Source organism: Oncorhynchus clarkii, chromosome 32, assembly GCF_045791955.1.
Source record: "Oncorhynchus clarkii lewisi isolate Uvic-CL-2024 chromosome 32, UVic_Ocla_1.0, whole genome shotgun sequence".
Lineage (NCBI taxonomy): Eukaryota > Metazoa > Chordata > Actinopteri > Salmoniformes > Salmonidae > Oncorhynchus > Oncorhynchus clarkii.
Window position 1 is genome coordinate 17,819,612 of NC_092178.1, and position 18,848 is coordinate 17,838,459.

The 18,848-nt window shown below is 42.7% G+C and overlaps 1 protein-coding gene across 4 annotated transcripts in view; it reads left to right on the plus strand.

The window, feature by feature from the left end:
• LOC139391809 (protein tyrosine phosphatase type IVA 3-like) overlaps positions 1-18,848 on the plus strand; it is a 70,341-nt gene that overhangs the window by 15,705 nt on the left and 35,788 nt on the right. The window contains exons 1-2 of one of the 4 annotated variants that reach the window (XM_071139373.1): positions 16,995-17,198; positions 17,850-17,912. The exons of 1 other annotated variant lie outside the window; for it this stretch is intronic. The gene's annotated coding sequence lies outside the window, so the exon portion shown is untranslated. Of the gene's footprint in view, positions 1-16,979; positions 17,199-17,286; positions 17,383-17,849; positions 17,913-18,848 lie in introns of those variants that run through there. 2 more of the 4 variants (XM_071139371.1, XM_071139374.1) reach the window with 2 other exon arrangements.

Below are 18,848 nucleotides of genomic sequence, written 5' to 3' on the forward strand. Positions count from 1 at the left end.
TCCACAGTTGTCAAGTTGGCTGGATGTCCTTTGGGTGGTGGCACATTCTTGAATAAAAAGAAAATGTGTCTTGCCCATTCACCCTCTGAATGGCACACACACAATTTGTGTCTCAGGGCTTAAAAATCCTTCTTTAACCTGTCTCCTCCCCTTTATCTACACTGATTGAAGTGGATTTAACAAGTGACATCAATAAAGGATCATAGCTTCACCTGGATTCACCTGGTCAGTCTATGTTATGGAAAGAGCAGGTGTTCCTAATGTTTTGTACATTTGGTGTATGTTGTGTATAGGCTAAGTGAAGTGTCTTGTGATTCATTTTATTTTGATTTATTGGGATCAGGTGCCAATAACGCCAATGGCGACAGCTAGTCTTACTGGGGTCCGATGTGATATGTATGTCTGGAACAAATGCATGTAAGGTTGCTAAGCAAATTTACCTATGGGACGATAAAGGATTCATTCATTAAAATCCCATACTTTGTGAAATCACGATGTAATGCAGCAGATGACATTGGTATTGAGAATTCCAAAACCATATGGAATTAAATGACAAAAGCAGCTTCATTTTGATTGGATGTTGCATGCCATTGAAATAGTGCTTCAGTTCCTTCATGTATCAGCACAGTTGCTTGAGATGTCACTTGCAACCTGCAACTGCAACAAAAGTTGTGTGAAAGTTGCTTTGTTGCCTAACCATAACCATTAGGTGGGTGAATGCAAAACTGACTGAAGATCAGTGTTTGGAGCCATCATTACTTTGATCATGTATTCAGTCATGATGGCTAATGTTTTTCACCGTGGGTTGCTTGCTGACCTACTCAGTTTCGCATGGAGGAAAGGTTGTGTTCATGTGTTCAGGACATGGACATACCATGCCTGGAGTTTTGCTCCAGTTCTGTGTGCTGTTGATCGATGGCAGATGTCTCTTTTGTTGCCCTGGTGATGACAGTCAGTGGAGGCCCAGCCTCGGTCGGGAAAGGTTCCACTCAAAGGTCAGGGATCAAGTTATGTAAATGTCGCACGAGGGACTTCAGGAGCCATGTTGAGGCAATGAAAATCAAAGCTTCCGCACTCCCCCAACTGGTAAATACGACTCAAAATGCTAACCCCTAATATGTGACTGGCTGCATAAAGAGTTTTATGGTGTAGTTCACCTCAGTTCAGGGTCGTGTTCAGCAGGGCACACCGTAGCGGAACATTTTGCAACAGAAAGGGAAAATGTGTGTGTTCATAATGGATAAATTCAGGTAGTCTACCTCCAGTTTCAAAACGTTCTCTCCCCTCTGGACACGACCCAAACAAGTCACACACTGTACATGGAGCTCCCAGGTCGGTTGTAAACCTTCACACGTATGCTGACGTTTCAGGCCTATAGACGTGACGCTGGTTTGAAATGGTTTAGAGGCCACCTGCATTCCTCTAGGTGGATGTGTGAAATATTGCTGCTAATGACATCTGGGAGGTGGCATTGACACCTTCTGAAGCACTGACTTCTGGGTAAGGGCTCTCAGCTGCTGCTCTACTGCTTCTTCTGTTTGGGCACCTCCGGTTGCGACCTTTAACCCTTAGTGGAATGGTGCTGCTTTGAAGTTGGCGGCTACATCTTCATGAATGTATAGGATATTCTCACCCCATTGCTGTGTTGTGTGTTACCCTGCTACCATGACAACAGTGTTACAATGTGAAGCTTGTTGTAGCAGACCTATTTCATGCATTTGAAGTTTGATTGTTACTCTTATTGGAACGATTGATGTGCTGTGATTCTTGTTTTGGTAGTCTGTGTTGAAAGGTTACTGTAGGACATTAGTTAGGTATGTTGATAAATCGATTTGTTGCAACTAATTTAATTTCCCCCTCCCCCTGCCTTCTTAATTTTCAAATGGCAGTGGTCAGTGGATGGCCCAAAATTCATGAAGCACGTCTTTGATTTCAACACACACACACACACACACACACACACACACACACACACACACACACACACAGCCTCCCTCCCCAACTCTCCCATGTTATGTCATACTGTGCAGCCCTCGGTTCTCTGTACCCACTGGCCTAAATGCATCAGAAAGCAGCTGCCAGGTTTATTTTTAGTTCAGTTTCAGTCGAGAGAGCATCAGGTCCCCACTCAGGGAAATCGCTTCACTGAAGTGCCTGGTGTCAAAACAGCCCTGTTGGACATGGAGGTTACACACTGAGACACATACACGGACAAAACTCCCACATAAACACACACACAGGCCACATTCAGTCACAACCATCACCCCGCTGCATGATGCTACACTCACTTCACCTCTCAAATTGTGTCTCCACAACGATTAAACCATGGGAGCAGGATGTCTTGCTCCCAGGCAGACTAAATAACTAAATAACTTTTTTGCCCGCTTTGAGGACAATACAGTGCCACTGACACGGCCTGCAACGAAAACATGCGGTCTCTCCTTCACTGCAGCCGAGGTGAGTAAGACATTTAAACGTGTTAACCCTCGCAAGGCTGCAGGCCCAGACAGCATCCCCAGCCGCGCCCTCAGAGCATGCGCAGACCAGCTGGCCGGTGTGTTTACGGACATATTCAATCAATCCCTATACCAGTCTGCTGTTCCCACATGCTTCAAGAGGGCCACCATTGTTCCTGTTCCCAAGAAAGCTAAGGTAACTGAGCTAAACGACTACCGCCCCGTAGCACTCACATCCGTCATCATAAAGTGCTTTGAGAGACTAGTCAAGGACCATATCACCTCCACCCTACCTGACACCCTAGACCCACTCCAATTTGCTTACCGCCCAAATAGGTCCACAGACGATGCAATCTCAACCACACTGCACACTGCCCTAACCCATCTGGACAATAGGAATACCTATGTGAGAATGCTGTTCATCGACTACAGCTCGGCATTCAACACCATAGTACCCTCCAAGCTCGTCATCAAGCTCGAGACCCTGGGTCTCGACCCCGCCCTGTGCAACTGGGTACTGGACTTCCTGACGGGCCGCCCCCAGGTGGTGAGGGTAGGCAACAACATCTCCTCCCCGCTGATCCTCAACACTGGGGCCCCACAAGGGTGCGTTCTGAGCCCTCTCCTGTACTCCCTGTTCACCCACGACTGCGTGGCCACGCACGCCTCCAACTCAATCATCAAGTTTGCGGACGACACAACAGTGGTAGGCTTGATTACCAACAACGACGAGACGGCCTACAGGGAGGAGGTGAGGGCCCTCGGAGTGTGGTGTCAGGAAAATAACCTCACACTCAACGTCAACAAAACTAAGGAGATGATTGTGGACTTCAGGAAACAGCAGAGGGAACACCCCCCTATCCACATCGATGGAACAGTAGTGGAGAGGGTAGCAAGTTTTAAGTTCCTCGGCATACACATCACAGACAAACTGAATTGGTCCACTCACACAGACAGCATTGTGAAGAAGGCGCAGCAGCGCCTCTTCAACCTCAGGAGGCTGAAGAAATTTGGTTTGTCACCAAAAGCACTCACAAACTTCTACAGATGCACAATCGAGAGCATCCTGGCGGGCTGTATCACCGCCTGGTACGGCAACTGCTCCGCCCACAACCGTAAGGCTCTCCAGAGGGTAGTGAGGTCTGCACAACGCATCACCGGGGGCAAACTACCTGCCCTCCAGGACACCTACACCACCCGATGTTACAGGAAGGCCATAAAGATCATCAAGGACATCAACCACCCGAGCCACTGCCTGTTCACCCCGCTATCATCCAGAAGGCGAGGTCAGTACAGGTGCATCAAAGCTGGGACCGAGAGACTGAAAAACAGCTTCTATCTCAAGGCCATCAGACTGTTAAACAGCCACCACTAACACTGAGTGGCTGCTGCCAACACACTGACACTGACTCAACTCCAGCCACTTTAATAATGGGAATTGATGGGAAATGATGTAAATATATCACTAGCCACTTTAAACAATGCTACCTTATATAATGTTACTTACCCTACATTATTCATCTCATATGCATACGTATATACTGTACTCTATATCATCGACTGTATCCTTATGTAATACATATATCACTAGCCACTTTAAACTATGCCACTTTGTTTACATACTCATCTCATTTGTACATACTGTACTTGATACCATCTACTGTATCTTGCCTATGCTGCTCTGTACCATCACTCATTCATATATCCTTATGTACATATTCTTTATCCCCTTACACTGTGTACAAGACAGTAGTTTTGGAATTGTTAGTTAGATTACTTGTTATTACTGCATTGTCGGAACTAGAAGCACAAGCATTTCGCTACACTCGCATTAACATCTGCTAACCATGTGTATGTGACAAATAAAATTTGATTTGATTTGATTTGAATTCTTTGAAGAGGTCACCGCCATAATAATAAATGCCAGAATTTTAAGGAGGCCACCATCTTGGCACAGTGAAATGCCTTGGCATTTCCCCGAGTGGCTCAGCGGTCTAAGGCACTGCTAGCGGCATCACTACAGACCCTGGTTTGATCTGGGCTGTATCACAACAGACCATGATCGGGAGTCCCAAAGGGCGGCGCACAATTGGCCCAGCGCCGTCTGGGTTAGGGGAGGGTTTGGCCAGGGTAGGCCGTCATTGTAAATAAGAATTTGTTCTTAACTGTCATGCCTAGTTAAATAAAGGTTAAATATTTTTGTACATTTTTTTTCTTCTTCTTCAAAATAGCAACTCGACCTACTTGATCATCCATGCACCAAGTCTGAGTCTCCTCAAACATCTGAGAACCAGGCCTGAACCGAGGCCTCCAGGCAGGCCCCTCTATGACCGCCGCCAAGGTGCAGAAATAAATATCTCCAAATTCCAAGGGGACACGTTGCAACAACGTGACATGGGTGCTGAGTGCACGGCCACTAGGGATGTATCTGCACATGAAACCCCCAATGTTGATCCGGGTTGGACTGTTGGGCCCGGTGGGGGTGGCTGTGGCATCTTGAGGATGGATAGCAAATGGGCTCTCATCCCAAACCTTGTTGGTCCTGAAAGGTGTGCAGTCGACCCTCCACTCCCTGGTTTCCAGTTTATTTTTAAGTGCCATCATACCCAGGCCCCAGATGCCCACAGCTGCTCGAAAAATTGTCAGTGTAAAAAAGAGCTGGGTAATTGTTCTAAAGAGACAGCCACTCCATATTATAATGGCATAGAGACATCCACTGGGCACAGATGTTAATTCAACATCTATTCCATTGAATGATGTGGGAACAAAGTTGATTCAACCAGTGTGTGCCCAGTGGGAGCTCAATGGCATTTCCGTCAAAAAGTACCCATGAGAACCAACATGTACCAACAAAAACTAGTTCATAAGAGCATTTCAAATTGGGTGTCAAATTAAAGGCTATTTGAAAAACAAAAAAATTATGTTTTAAGTGAGAAGTAGGCATTGGTCTGAAGCTGAAAAAGAAAGGAAGAATTAACAAGTAATGATAGACCTGACAAGTAGTAAGTGATTTTACTGATATACATTTTGTGATTTAAAATTTGAATTGGTAGCGGAATTATCAAACTCAAACTGAATTACTGCAACTGAAAAGGCTATAATGGGAAATCATAATAGTCACAAGCCACAATTGGGTCACCTGCTACTGTCCTCCCTTCCACTCGCATACTGTTATGTTCAGCAATCTCTCTCTCTCTCTCGCAGTACAGTACATTGTAATGCACTGTACTGCACTCTACACTACTGCACTGTATGGAACTCTACTCTACTGCACTGTACTCTACATTACTGCACTGTACTGAACTATACCCTACTCTACTACACTGTACTGTACTCTACCCTACTTTACTGTACTGAACTATACTCTACTCTACTGTACTGTACTGAACTCTACCCTACTGTGCTGTACTGAACTCTACCCTACTGTGCTGTACTGAACTCTACCCTACTGTGCTGTACTGAACTCTACCCTACTGTGCTGTACTGAACTCTACCCTACTGTGCTGTACTGAACTCTACCCTACTGTGCTGTACTGAACTATACTCTACTGCACTGTACTGAACTCTACTGTACTGAACTCTACCCTACTGTGCTGTACTGAACTCTACCCTACTTTACTGTACTGAACTACACTCTACTGCACTGTACCGAACTCTACCCTACTGTGCTGTACTGAACTCTACCCTACTTTACTGTACTGAACTACACTCTACTGCACTGTACCGAACTCTACTCTACTGTGCTGTACTGAACTCTACTCTACTGTGCTGTGCTGAACTCTACCCTACTTTACTGTACTGAACTACACTCTACTGCACTGAACTCTACCCTACTGTGCTGTACTGAACTCTACCCTACTGTGCTGTACTGAACTCTACCCTACTTTACTGTACTGAACTACACTCTACTGCACTGTACCGAACTCTACTCTACTGTGCTGTACTGAACTCTACTCTACTGTGCTGTGCTGAACTCTACCCTACTTTACTGTACTGAACTACACTCTACTGCACTGAACTCTACCCTACTGTGCTGTACTGAACTCTACCCTACTGTGCTGTACTGAACTATACTCTACTGCACTGTACTGAACTCTACTGTACTGAACTCTACCCTACTGTGCTGTACTGAACTCTACCCTACTTTACTGTACTGAACTCTACTGTACTGAACTCTACCCTACATTACTGTACTGAACTCTACCCTACTTTACTGTACTGAACTACACTCTACTGCACTGTACTGAACTCTACTCTACTGCACTGTACCGAACTCTACTCTACTGTGCTGTACTGAACTCTACCCTACTTTACTGTACTGAACTACACTCTACTGCACTGTACTGAACTCTACTCTACTGCACTGTACCGAACTCTACTCTACTGCACTGTACTGAACTCTACCCTACTTTACTGTACTGAACTACACTCTACTGCACTGAACTCTACTCTACTGTGCTGTACTGAACTCTACTCTACTGCACTGTACCGAACTCTACTCTACTGTGCTGTACTGAACTCTACCCTACTTTACTGTACTGAACTACACTCTACTGCACTGAACTCTACTCTACTGTGCTGTACTGAACTCTACCCTACTTTACTGTACTAAACTATACTGTGCTGTACTGAACTCTACCTTACTTTACTGTACTAAACTATACTCTACTGTACTGAACTCTACCCTATTTTACTGTACTGAACTGTACCCTACTCTACTGCACTGTACTGAACTCGACTGCACTGAACTCTACCCTACTGTACTGAACTCTACCCTACTTTACTATACTGAACAATACTCTACTGCACTGTACTGAACTCTACCCTAATGTACTGAACTCTACCCTACTGCGCTGTACTGAACTCTACCCTACTGTGCTGTACTGTACTGTACCCTACTGTGCTGTACTGAACTCTACCCTACTGTGCTGTACTGAACTCTACCCTACTCTACTACACTGTACTGAACTCTACCCTACTCTACTGCACTATACTGAACTCTACCCTACTCAGTTGCACTGTACTAAACTCTACCCTACTCTACTGCACTATACTGAACTCTACCCTACTGTGCTGTACTGTACTGAACTCTACTCTACTGTACTGTACTGAACTCTACCCTACTCTACTGCACTCTGCTGAACTCTACTGCACTATACTGAACTCTACCCTACTGTGCTGTACTGTACTGAACTCTACCCTACTCTACTGCACTATACTGAACTCTACCCTACTCAGTTGCACTATACTGAACTCTACCCTACTCTACTGCACTATACTGAACTCTACTCTACTCTGCTGAACTCTACTGCACTGTACTGAACTCTACCCTACTGTGCTGTACTGTACTGAACTCTACTCTACTGCACTGTACTGAACTCTACCCTAATCTACTGTTCTGTGCTGTATTTTACTGCACTGTACTTTACTGTGTCTGCTGTGATGTCCAAACTTGTGAAATTTGGAATTGCCCTTGGTGTGTCAACCATAGTAATAGAATGAAAACAAACTCATTCTAGTTTAGCGGTGTCAAAAGTCCTTGATCCATTCGATCGGATCCTTACATTTTTCCAGTCAGTTCACGTGTTGTGTAGGTGTGCATCCATCAACCTTGTACCTCCTGAGATTTACTGATCTCAACATCCCTGCCTCTCACTTTCTCTCCTGTTGATTGCATGTGACCCTTGAGTCTAACCGGCACAAACACACAGTACAGCACCACACAATTACGCTCCACCATAGCTCCCACTTGTACTGACTTCTGGGAATTGGACCCTCAGGGACCTCAGCCTGTAATTGTGTGTTTCTGTTTAACTGCTGAGTCAATGCCCTGTGCTGCTCACCCACCTAGAATCTGTTTGTCACTTCACTTTAAGATTATGGGGTTGGACTTTACTGTTTTGATTGTCAGGGTGGTATAGAATAGGTTTGCAATTTACTTGCCATTTAGCTTGTTTTTTTTTTAGATAAAAAAAAAATCTGTATTTAACCAGGAAGGGCTCATTGAGATTAAAATCTCTTTTTCAAGAGCGCCCTGGCCAAGATAAGCAGCACCAAGTCATTACAAAAAAAAATATAGACAGACAACATGAAAAACTACAAGTAATCTAGTAAAAACCATTGAATTCAGAAGAGTATATAACAGCAAATTAAAAACATTGACAGGTCAGGGAATCAGCCACAAAATCCTTCATCAGTGATTTAAAAACACCAATCGGGACAAGTTCTTCCAGTTTAAAGTACATAAAATCCCTTTTACCAAATTCAGTTCGGACATTTGGAACAGTTAGCAGGATGAAGTCCAGCGAACGAAGAGAGTACCCACCACATTTCTGAACAATAAAAATGCACAAATAAAAAGGTAGTAAACCCAAAATGGCTTTGTAAATAAAAGTATACCAGTGATTGAGCTTACGAGTAACTATACCAGTAACTGATATACAAAGTGCAGTGGTGCGTAAGGGTTTTGCAGTTTAAAATAAATCTCAAAGTGCCATGGTAAAGAGTGTCAATTGATCTCAAACACTGAGCGGAAGCATTCATATATAAAATATCCCCATAGAGTCTAGGCATAAATGTAGCTGATACTAGCCTCCTTCTGGCTTCAAAAGAAAAACAGGCCTTATTCCTAAAATAAAATCCCAATTTCAGCTTCAATTTTTTTGCAAGTTGTTGAATATGCAATTTAAAAGAGAGGCCGTCATCAATTAAAATTCCAAGATATTTATATGAGGTTACAACCTCAATATCCTTGCCCTGACAGGTAGTAATAGGTGAAAGGTTCAGATTTCTTAGATTAGAAAACTTCATTAGTTTAGTTTTGTCAGTATTGAGGATAAGCTTCAATTGACACAAGGTATGTTGAACTGTATAAAAAGCAGTTTGCATGTTCTGGAAAGCTTTTGTAAGAGATGCGAGACAACAGTAAATAACAGTAGCATCAGCATAAAAATGAAGTTGTGCATTTTGGACATTTTTGTCTAAATCAATTATATAAATAGTGTGTAAGAGAGGACCAAGTACAGAGCCTTGGGGCACACCATTCAAGACAGATTATTTAACAGACATAAGCCCATCAAATTGAGTGCATTGAGTTCTATCAGACAGATAGTTAGCAAACCATGCAACTGCATGCTCCGAAAGACCTACACTCTACAATCTCTGCCTTAGTATAGCATGATCAACTGTATCAAAAGCCTTAGAGAGATCAATAAAAAGTGAGACACGGTGCTGTTTTTTTGTCAATGGCTTCAGTGATATCATTTAAAACCTTCATGGCTGCTGTAATTGTGCTATGATTCTTCCTGAAGCCCGATTTGGTACATTGATAAAATAGAGTTAGTAAATAAAAACACTCTTAGCTGTTCACTTACAAGGGTTTCAAGTATTTTCACCAGGGGTGACAGCTTTGAGATTGTCTTATAATTATTTAAAAGAGTTGGATCTCCCCCTTTTAAAAGTGGTAGGACAAATGCTGATTTCCAGATCTTTGGAATTTCATTACATTCCAGGGTTAGATTGAACAGAGATGTAAGTGGTTCAGCTATGAAATCAGCTGCCAGATTTAAAAAGCAGGGATCCAAAAGATCAGGACCTGCAGGCTTTCTCTGATCTAAGGATTTCAGGGTTTTGTGTACCACCTGCACTGAGAATGGCAAAAAGCTAAAAGTAGTTGCCTGGGCATGCAAGGCAGGGAAAGGCTAAACCTAAGAGCTGTATGGCTATTGTTTAGAAAGGGGGGCTCAGGGGAAAGGGAGACCTGCTGGACAGACAAGGTAATGAACGGCGGCAATGTTTTTCAATGTATTACATTATTAACTACAGCCGGAAATAACTTTTGGATATTAGATCGGCGGTCACTGAACAGCATTTCCACCAGAAATTCAACTTCCCTGAGTTGGATCCTTTGTTTGAACTCTAGGCCCATTACAATTTGCGTACAGCCCCAACAGATCCACGGAGGAATCGATCGCTATCACACTTCCCTCTCCCATCTGGACAAGATAAATCCCCAGTCCACCTGGCCGTGCTGCTGCTCCAGTTTCAACTGTTCTGTCTTATTATTATTGGACCATGCTGGTCATTTATGAACATTTGAACATCATGGCCATGTTCTGTTATAATCTCCACCCGGCACAGCCAGAAGAGGACTGGCCACCCCACATAGCCTAGTTCCTCTCTAGGTTTCTTCCTAGATTTTGGCCTTTCTAGGGAGTTTTTCCTAGCCACTGTGCTTCTACACCTGCATTGCTTGCTGTTTGGGGTTTTAGGCTGGGTTTCTGTACAGCACTTTGAGATATCAGCTGATGTACGAAGGGCTATATAAATATATTTGATTTAAATACATACAATGCCCTCTCCCATCTGGACAAGAGAAATACACACACTGCCCTCTCCCATCTGGACAAGAGAAATACACACACTGCCCTCTCCCATCTGGACAAGAGAAATACATACAGTGAGCTCCAATAGTATTGGGACAGTGAAATTTTGTTTGTCTCTTTACTCCAGCACTTTGGATTTGAAATTATACAATGACTATGAGGTTAATAAAATGCAGACTGTCAGCTTTAATTTGAAGGTATTATTTGAGGGTATTCGTCCATATTGGTTGAACCGTTTAGACATTATATAACTTTTTGTACATAGTCCCCCCATTTTAGGGGACCAAAAGTATTGGGACAAATTGACTTGTATGTGAATTAAAGTGGAACAGACAGTGTTTTAACTGCTTTGCAAATGTGAAACAAACAATCAAATTCCCAGTTTATGCTACAAAACCAACTTTATAAAAACGTTATAAAAATTGGTTCTATTTGACTCAACATTCCATGACGTACACTAAGGCATTTTGGCAGAATAGATGCAGTTCAATGCATGATTAATATAATTCACCAATACATTTCTTGGTAGTCTGCTAAATATTGATATCAGGTTGTAAATCACTGCTGGCATGGTACATTGTTTGCTACCGCCATTCAGGATGCACTGTTTGTTTCAATTATAGTTTTTGGGGGACAAAAACTGACAAATGTAACTAAGGCTGGGAATGTCAATACAATCAAACTAGTAAGGACAATGATCACAAGTCAGTCATAACGTGGTTAATATGCTACCGTATCTATTTATGTAGCAAGATAAAAACACAGCGCCTAACACTAGCTAGCTAGCTAACTAGATTGCTGCTAGGAGGACGTTATGTCATTGGAGGAGTGGGTGAGTGACTGACTTTTCCCCGTATCGTTTTTTGGCGGTTACACAGCTAGAGTTTGGGGTGTAATTTGTTTAGCTAGCAATAAATGTGAATCGCTTCGTTAGCTAGCTATCTAGGCAAAAAAGTAATTGTTGTTCACGAACGCTCTGTAAAACATGTAAACAGCCTAACCAGCTCTGCTAAGGCGAGTAAAATGGTCAGAATGAGATGTTCTCTCATGTGTTTCTGGAAGTAGCAAGCTAGCCAACTTTAGCCAGTTAGCTTGGGTGCTTGATTGGGACAACACATGCTGCAGAGGACGAGCAGGCTAGTCCACATCATTTATCAGTGCAATTTTTTGCTGTTGTTGATCCAATTGGTAGTTACAGTCTTGTCCCATCGCTGCAACTCCCATACGGACTCTGGAGAGGCAAAGGTCGAGAGCCATGAGTCCTCTGAAACACGACCCGCCAAGCTGCATTGCTTCTTGACACACTGCTTGCTTAACCCGGAAGCCAACCGCACCAATGTGTCTGAGGAAACACTGTACAGCTGTTGACCGTACAACTGGCGCCCAAGCGCCCAGCCAACACAAGGAGTCGCTAGAGCGCAATGGGAAAAGGACATCCCAGCCGGCCAAACTTTCCCCTAACCCTGACGATGCTGGGCCAATTGTGCGCCACCTCATGGGTCTCCTGGTCGCGGCCGGCTGCAACACAGCCGGGAACAATCCCAGATCTGTAGTGATGCCTCCAGCACTGCAATGCAGTGGCGTAGACCGCTGCGCCACCCTATCAGTGAAATTTTGACGGTCAACTAGCTGAGAAAGTTTGAGAGGGTTTATCTAATGTTCCTTCATTAGATTTGAGCTATTCTTGCTCTGGCTGGCATTAGTTGTTGATCTTGTTGTTGTTGATGTGCATATAGGGAAAGAGAGCTGGACTCCCATGGTATTTGGCTACAAATCTGCAGAAATCCATTCAAGTGTATTTTGTGGCTTTTGGCAAATGCGTTCTAATGATCTAAAGTCACGCTGTTGCAACTGCCTGTAAACACACAGTCCAGTTCAAAGTGATTGATGGCAGGCCTGTGTGGCAAATGGCTTGTTTGCATAAAGGCCTACTGTAGCTCTGATTGGCTATGGTGCAGCGGTCTGAGAAGACTCCAGTCCTGGACGAGACAGATGTTTTTATTCGGTTTTATTTACTGCAGTGTCTATTAATTGTCCAAATGCACGGCCGCTTTCCCACTCTGTATTGCTATAGAAGTTTTACAAATGCCTTAGTATACGCAATTCCAAAACATTCTAAGACTTTATGAAAATGTGAAAATGACCATATCTTAGTGCTCACTTGTCAGAAAATATAATGTAAAGTGTCGTTCTTCCTGGGGGTGTATATGAACAGATTTTAATAAGATAAAATGTTGCTAAAATGCTGGCAGTTCAATTTTAAAAGTAGTAATAAGTTAAGTAGCAAAAAGCAAATGCATCCAACAAATGTTTTGCCTTGCGTGCTATGAATATGGGACCGAAATGTAACTTTTTACTACTTTAATACACATATAAGTGAATTGGTCCCAATACTTTTGATCGGCAAAAATTGGGCGACTATGCACTTTCTAAACAGTTCATGAATAAAAAATGTCCCTTAAAACAAAGCTGACAGTCTCCACTTTAAACTTGTTTTCATTGTATCATTTCAAATCCAAAGTGATGGAGTACAGAGCCAAAAAAACAAAAAATGTGCCACTGTCCCAATACTTTTGGAGCTCACTGTATGTAAGAATGTTGTTCATCGACTACAGCTCAGCCTTCAACACCATAGAGCCCCCCAAGCTCATCACTAAGCTCTGGACCCTGGGTCTGAACCCCGCCTTGTGCAACTGGGTCCTGGACTTCTTGATGGGTCGACCCCAGGTGGTGAAGGTGGGCAGCATGCCAATTGGTAAACTTGATGATTGAGTTGGAGATGGGTGTGGCCACGCATGGGTGAACAGGGAGTACAGGAGGAGGCTGAGCACACACCCCTGTGAAGCCTCCAGGTTGAGGATCAGTGTAATACGTTACACTGATCTTCAACCTGGAGGCTTCACAGGGGTGTGTTCTCAGCCCTCCTCCTGTACTCCCTGTTCGCCCATGCGTGGCCACACCCATCTCCAACTCAATCATCAAGTTTGACAACAACACAACAGTGGTAGGTCTGATTACCAACAACAACGAGACCGCCTACAGGAAAGGAGGTGAGGGCCCTGGCGGAGTCATGCCAGGAAAATAACTTCTCCCTCAATGTTAACAAAACAAAGGAGCTGATCATGAACTTCAGGAGACAGCTGAGGGCGCATGCCCCCATCCACATTGACGGGGTCACAGTGGAGAGGGTGAAAAGCTTCAAGATCCTTGGCGTGCAAATCACTGACAACCTTAAATGGTCCATCAACACAGACGGTGTGGTGAAGATGGTGCAACAGTGCCTATTCAACCTCAGGAGACTGAAAACATTTGGCCACCCGAGCCACGGCCTGTTCACTCCACTACCATCTAGAAGGCGGAGACTGTACAGGTGCATCAACGCTGGGACTGCAAGACAGAAGCTGTTTCTCAATCTTCAGGCCTTCAGACTGATAAATAGCCACCGCCAGGTGGCGTCTGCCCAGTACCATCTGTTGGTCACAGATACCTTAAATATAAAATGAGCCTCACAATAGGCCCCAGGATCTCGTCACAGTATTTCTGTGTATTGAAATTGACATTGATAAAATGCAATTGTGTTCGTTGTCCATAGTTTATGCCTGCCCATACCATAACCCCACCACCACCATGGGGCACTTTGTCCACAATGACAATCGCAAACCGCTCACCCACACGACACCATACACGTCGTCTACGGTTGTGAGGCCAGTTGGACGTACTTCCACATTCTCTAAAACAACGTTGGAGGCGGCTTATGGTAGAGAAATTAACATCTAATTATCTGGCAACAGCTCTGGTGGACATTCCTGCAGTCAGCATGCCAATTGCACGGCTCCCTCAACTAGAATAATCTGTGGCATTGTTGTGTGACAAAACTGCACATTTTAGGGTGGCCTTTTATTGTTCCCAGCTCAAGGTGAACCTGTGTAATGATCATGCTGTTTAATCAGCTTCTTGATATGCCACCCCTGTCAGGTCGATGGGTTATCTTGGCAATGTTGAAATGCCCACTAACGGATGCAAACAAATTTGTGCACGACATTTGAGGTATACAGTGGGGCAAAAAAAGTATTTAGTCAGGCACCAATTGTGCAAGTTCTCCCACTTAAAAAGATGAGAGGCCTGTAATTTTCATCATAGGTACACTTCAACTATGACAGACAAAAAGAGAGAAAAAAAATCCAGAAAATCACATTGTAGGATTTTTAATGAATTTATTTGCAAATTATGGTGGAAAATAAGTATTTGGTCAATAACAAAAGCTTATCTCAATACTTTGTTATATACCCTTTGTTGGCAATGACAGAGGTCAAACGTTTTCTGTAAGTCTTCACAAGGTTTTCACACACTCTTGCTGGTATTTTGGCCCATTCCTCCATGCAGATCTCCTCTAGAGCAATGATGTTTTGGGGCTGTTGCTGGGCAACACTGTTGCTGGGCAACAGGCCTCTCTCATCTTTTTAACTGGGAGAACTTGCACAATTGGTGGCTGACTAAATCCTTTTTTGCCCCACTGTATAAGCTTTTTTATTTCAGCTCATGAAACATTGGATCAACACTTAACATGTGTTGTTTATATTTTTCTTCATTGTATATTTATATTCTAGACTGACATTGCTCGTTCTGACATTTCTTTCTTTTTTTTATTTTTTTTTGCCATCTATGTGTATTGTTTTGTATTGTTCTGTATTACTGCACTGTTGGAGCCAGAAACATAAGCATTTCGCTGCACCTGCGATAAATATCTGCAAAATGTGTGTACATGACCAATAAAATGTGATTTGATTTGAAAACAACAAATGGGAACATTAGATCACTTTACTCTCATTTGTTTATTTAGAGTGAAAATGACTGGCCAAACTTCATGGATTTACATGGTGCACTTTAAAAAGTAAAGGTTCCTTTAGGAGTTCTTCAAATTGAAGTGTGGGGAACCCCTATAAATTCTTCGAAGAAGAACCACTTTTAATGGATCCTCAAACCTCTTGAAGAACCTTTTGGGGTTAATTTTTATGATTATTATTAATAATAATACACATAACAATACCACTATTTTAGTTGTTAGTGTTTATTATGATTTATTGTGGCAAAGCAGAATACAAAAATCTAATTAGCAGAGCCCCAAGTCCAATGGGTATATCCTTGATGTAAATGTGTTGATGTTCTCCGTATCCATAGCCAGAATGATTTTTCAGTGCATGGTGATCGAACAGGTTTCCTGTTATACTCATCAGAGGTGTAGGAATGGTCAGTGAATCTAAAAATAAAATATGTACAGATGATTAAGAACATGCACATGAGAGTATTTATACCCTAGTCCTTGTGGTAAATGTGAATGAAAAAACAGTTGATAATGGTTTTCATACACATGCCTTGTCCATAATGTAGAGGTCTATGGGATTTTCATTGAAGAGGTGAGGGAGGAGGATAATACAAGTGGTCTGCATAACACACCAATACCAATTGGCATACCTTTGTATACCTCCTCGTCTGTATCTGCACCCAATACAGCTAGCCTTCCACATATTCTTATAGCATACATATTCTTACCTCTTTGTTGATTGATATCCAATGAATTGTGTACATTTCCTGTTTGAGAAAGATTTTCACAAATATTAAAAGATAGATGGTATCATCATAAAACAATATATATTTAGATCATACAAGGGACAAACCTTCTCTTAACTCTTCAACTGCATTGTTGTTTAAGGGCTTGTAAGTAAGCATTTCACGGTACTTATTGTATCCAGAGCATGTGACAAATACAATTTGATTTGAACCCCTAATTTTTAGACTGTGGGGGACCTGAGCCTTTATTCATTTTAATAAATTAATAAACTTTCAAAAATCTCTACACAAAATATAAAAAATGTATGGAACATTGGCACAAATATTTCCATTGCTTTGGAGTAAGGGGAGCAATTCTCCTCAATTTCACTCTCCTAATCTCAATTACATTGATTATCCTACATTGGGGATAAATGAAAGATTTAGTGGTTGACGGTTGTACACTTCCCTGACCATGTTTATTTCTTCCTGCAAGTGAGAGACACTTTTGGTGGGTTCAGCAGCATTTACTGAGATGAGAACTGAAGAATGAAGATGGGTGGGATAGACCGTTGTGGGCGGCTCTCTCTCCACTCTTATGAGCAGAGGCTCTGTCTGCTTTGCTATGATATGAGCGGCAGACCCGACCTAGTGTAGCCGAGTAGGCTACGTGCCATAAATAAATAAAGTCTGAACTGTCTCAACCGAGTCAGAGAAAATTGTATTTGGTGTCGGCTGTTAACCTCCAGTGATTCTCTTGGGAATAACAGAACAGGCTGAATTATTCCGAGCAGGGAGCTATCTGCGTAAGGTAGGCTAAAGCAGCACAGGGAGGGGCAAGAGAGCGGTAGAGACGGGCGCACAAACTAATTTGGCCACGTCTGTTCTCTCATAACCAGCGCTCTACAAGCTGAAAGCCGTTCTGCAAGAGATGTTTGGTCTGTCTTTGTCGTAGGGTTTACTCAAAATTCCGAGGAGCGGTAAGAGGATTCGATGTACGTGGACCAGTGCCATACATTTAGATAAATATATGGATCTGATGTGGATTGAATGTGTTTTTTACACCGGCAGTTTTAAATCGTCGGAGTGAACCGAGGTGCGTCTTTGCGCGGCTGGGGGGGGGGTCTACCGTCGGTCAGTGTCTGTCAAACAGCGGCTCACTGGGGGCAGTCTTATTGGCTTTTTTATGGCACTGATTGAATTGGATTTTGAGGTTATAAAGTTTACCTGTATTAGTGTGTGTGTCAGTGTAATGCTCCACAGTTATTCAATATTGTAGACTAGGCTAATAATGATATAATTGAATCTGGAGCAGAACTAATATGGGCAATTGTAAACAATTCCTGAAATCGTATTTTTTTATTGAACACATATAGTATGTAGGTTGTAAAGCAGATAAATTCTGTTCTCTGTGAAAATGTTCTCATAAATGTAATGTTTTTATTGTTGTTTTGACCCTTAGAGAATCTTTTCCAGCATATCTAATGTGGAAAATTGGTTGGGGAAATGAAAACAGCGAGTGAAGGTGAATTGAATGGCTTTTTGTTGCTCATTTAATAAACAAACCATTATTTTATGTTGCACACCATCTTGAATCATAATTTACATACAGGGCTGGCCCTAGCCTTTTGGAGGCCCTAAGCGAGATTTGGTTGCAGTCCCCACCCACCCACCTCACAGGCAAAACATTTTAGTGGCCCCCCTCTTGATGATGAGGAGAAAAATGTCAGTTTTAAAGTGAATTTCCTTTTTTACACATTTTGCCTAGGGGAGTCGAGAAAATGTTGTAGATTTAAAGCAAGCTTTCTGCAATTCTACACATTTTGCCATTGGATGGAGAGACATTTGCATTTTTTAAAGCTAATTTCCTGCAATTCTACAAATTTTGTCAAGACTTATGCCATCCCACTGGGCAAAACCTGGTTGAATCAACGCTGTTCCATGTCATTTCAACAACAACAAAGTCAATATGATGAATTTGAATCATCACGAAAAACTGATTGGATTTGCAAAAAGTCATCAATGTAAAGGAAGAGTTCCCCCCCCCCCCCCCCCCCCCCCCAACTTTTAACCTAAATTCAATTATGTGATTTTTGTTGTTGAATTCACATTAGTTGACAACTCAACCAAATGTAAATAAAGAATAGACGTTGAACTGACGTCTGTGCCCAGTGGGATGTTAATGATATCTGAGTGAGAGTGGTTGAAACAAAATTAATTGGCAAACAAAATTAATTGGTGCCCCTGGGGACATATCCTGCATGCCCGGTCGGTATTCACCCATGATTACTACAAGTGTAGATATCTGGCTAGAGTAATTTACCAATCTCAGAATTGTTAGCTGACATGGTTAATTGAGTGACTGTCAGTAGCTATGAAATATGTGCATTTTCCCACCAGTGGTGTGTTCCCACCAAACTGACTTGTTGCGGAACTCTACAGATAGTTGGTAACAAACTGT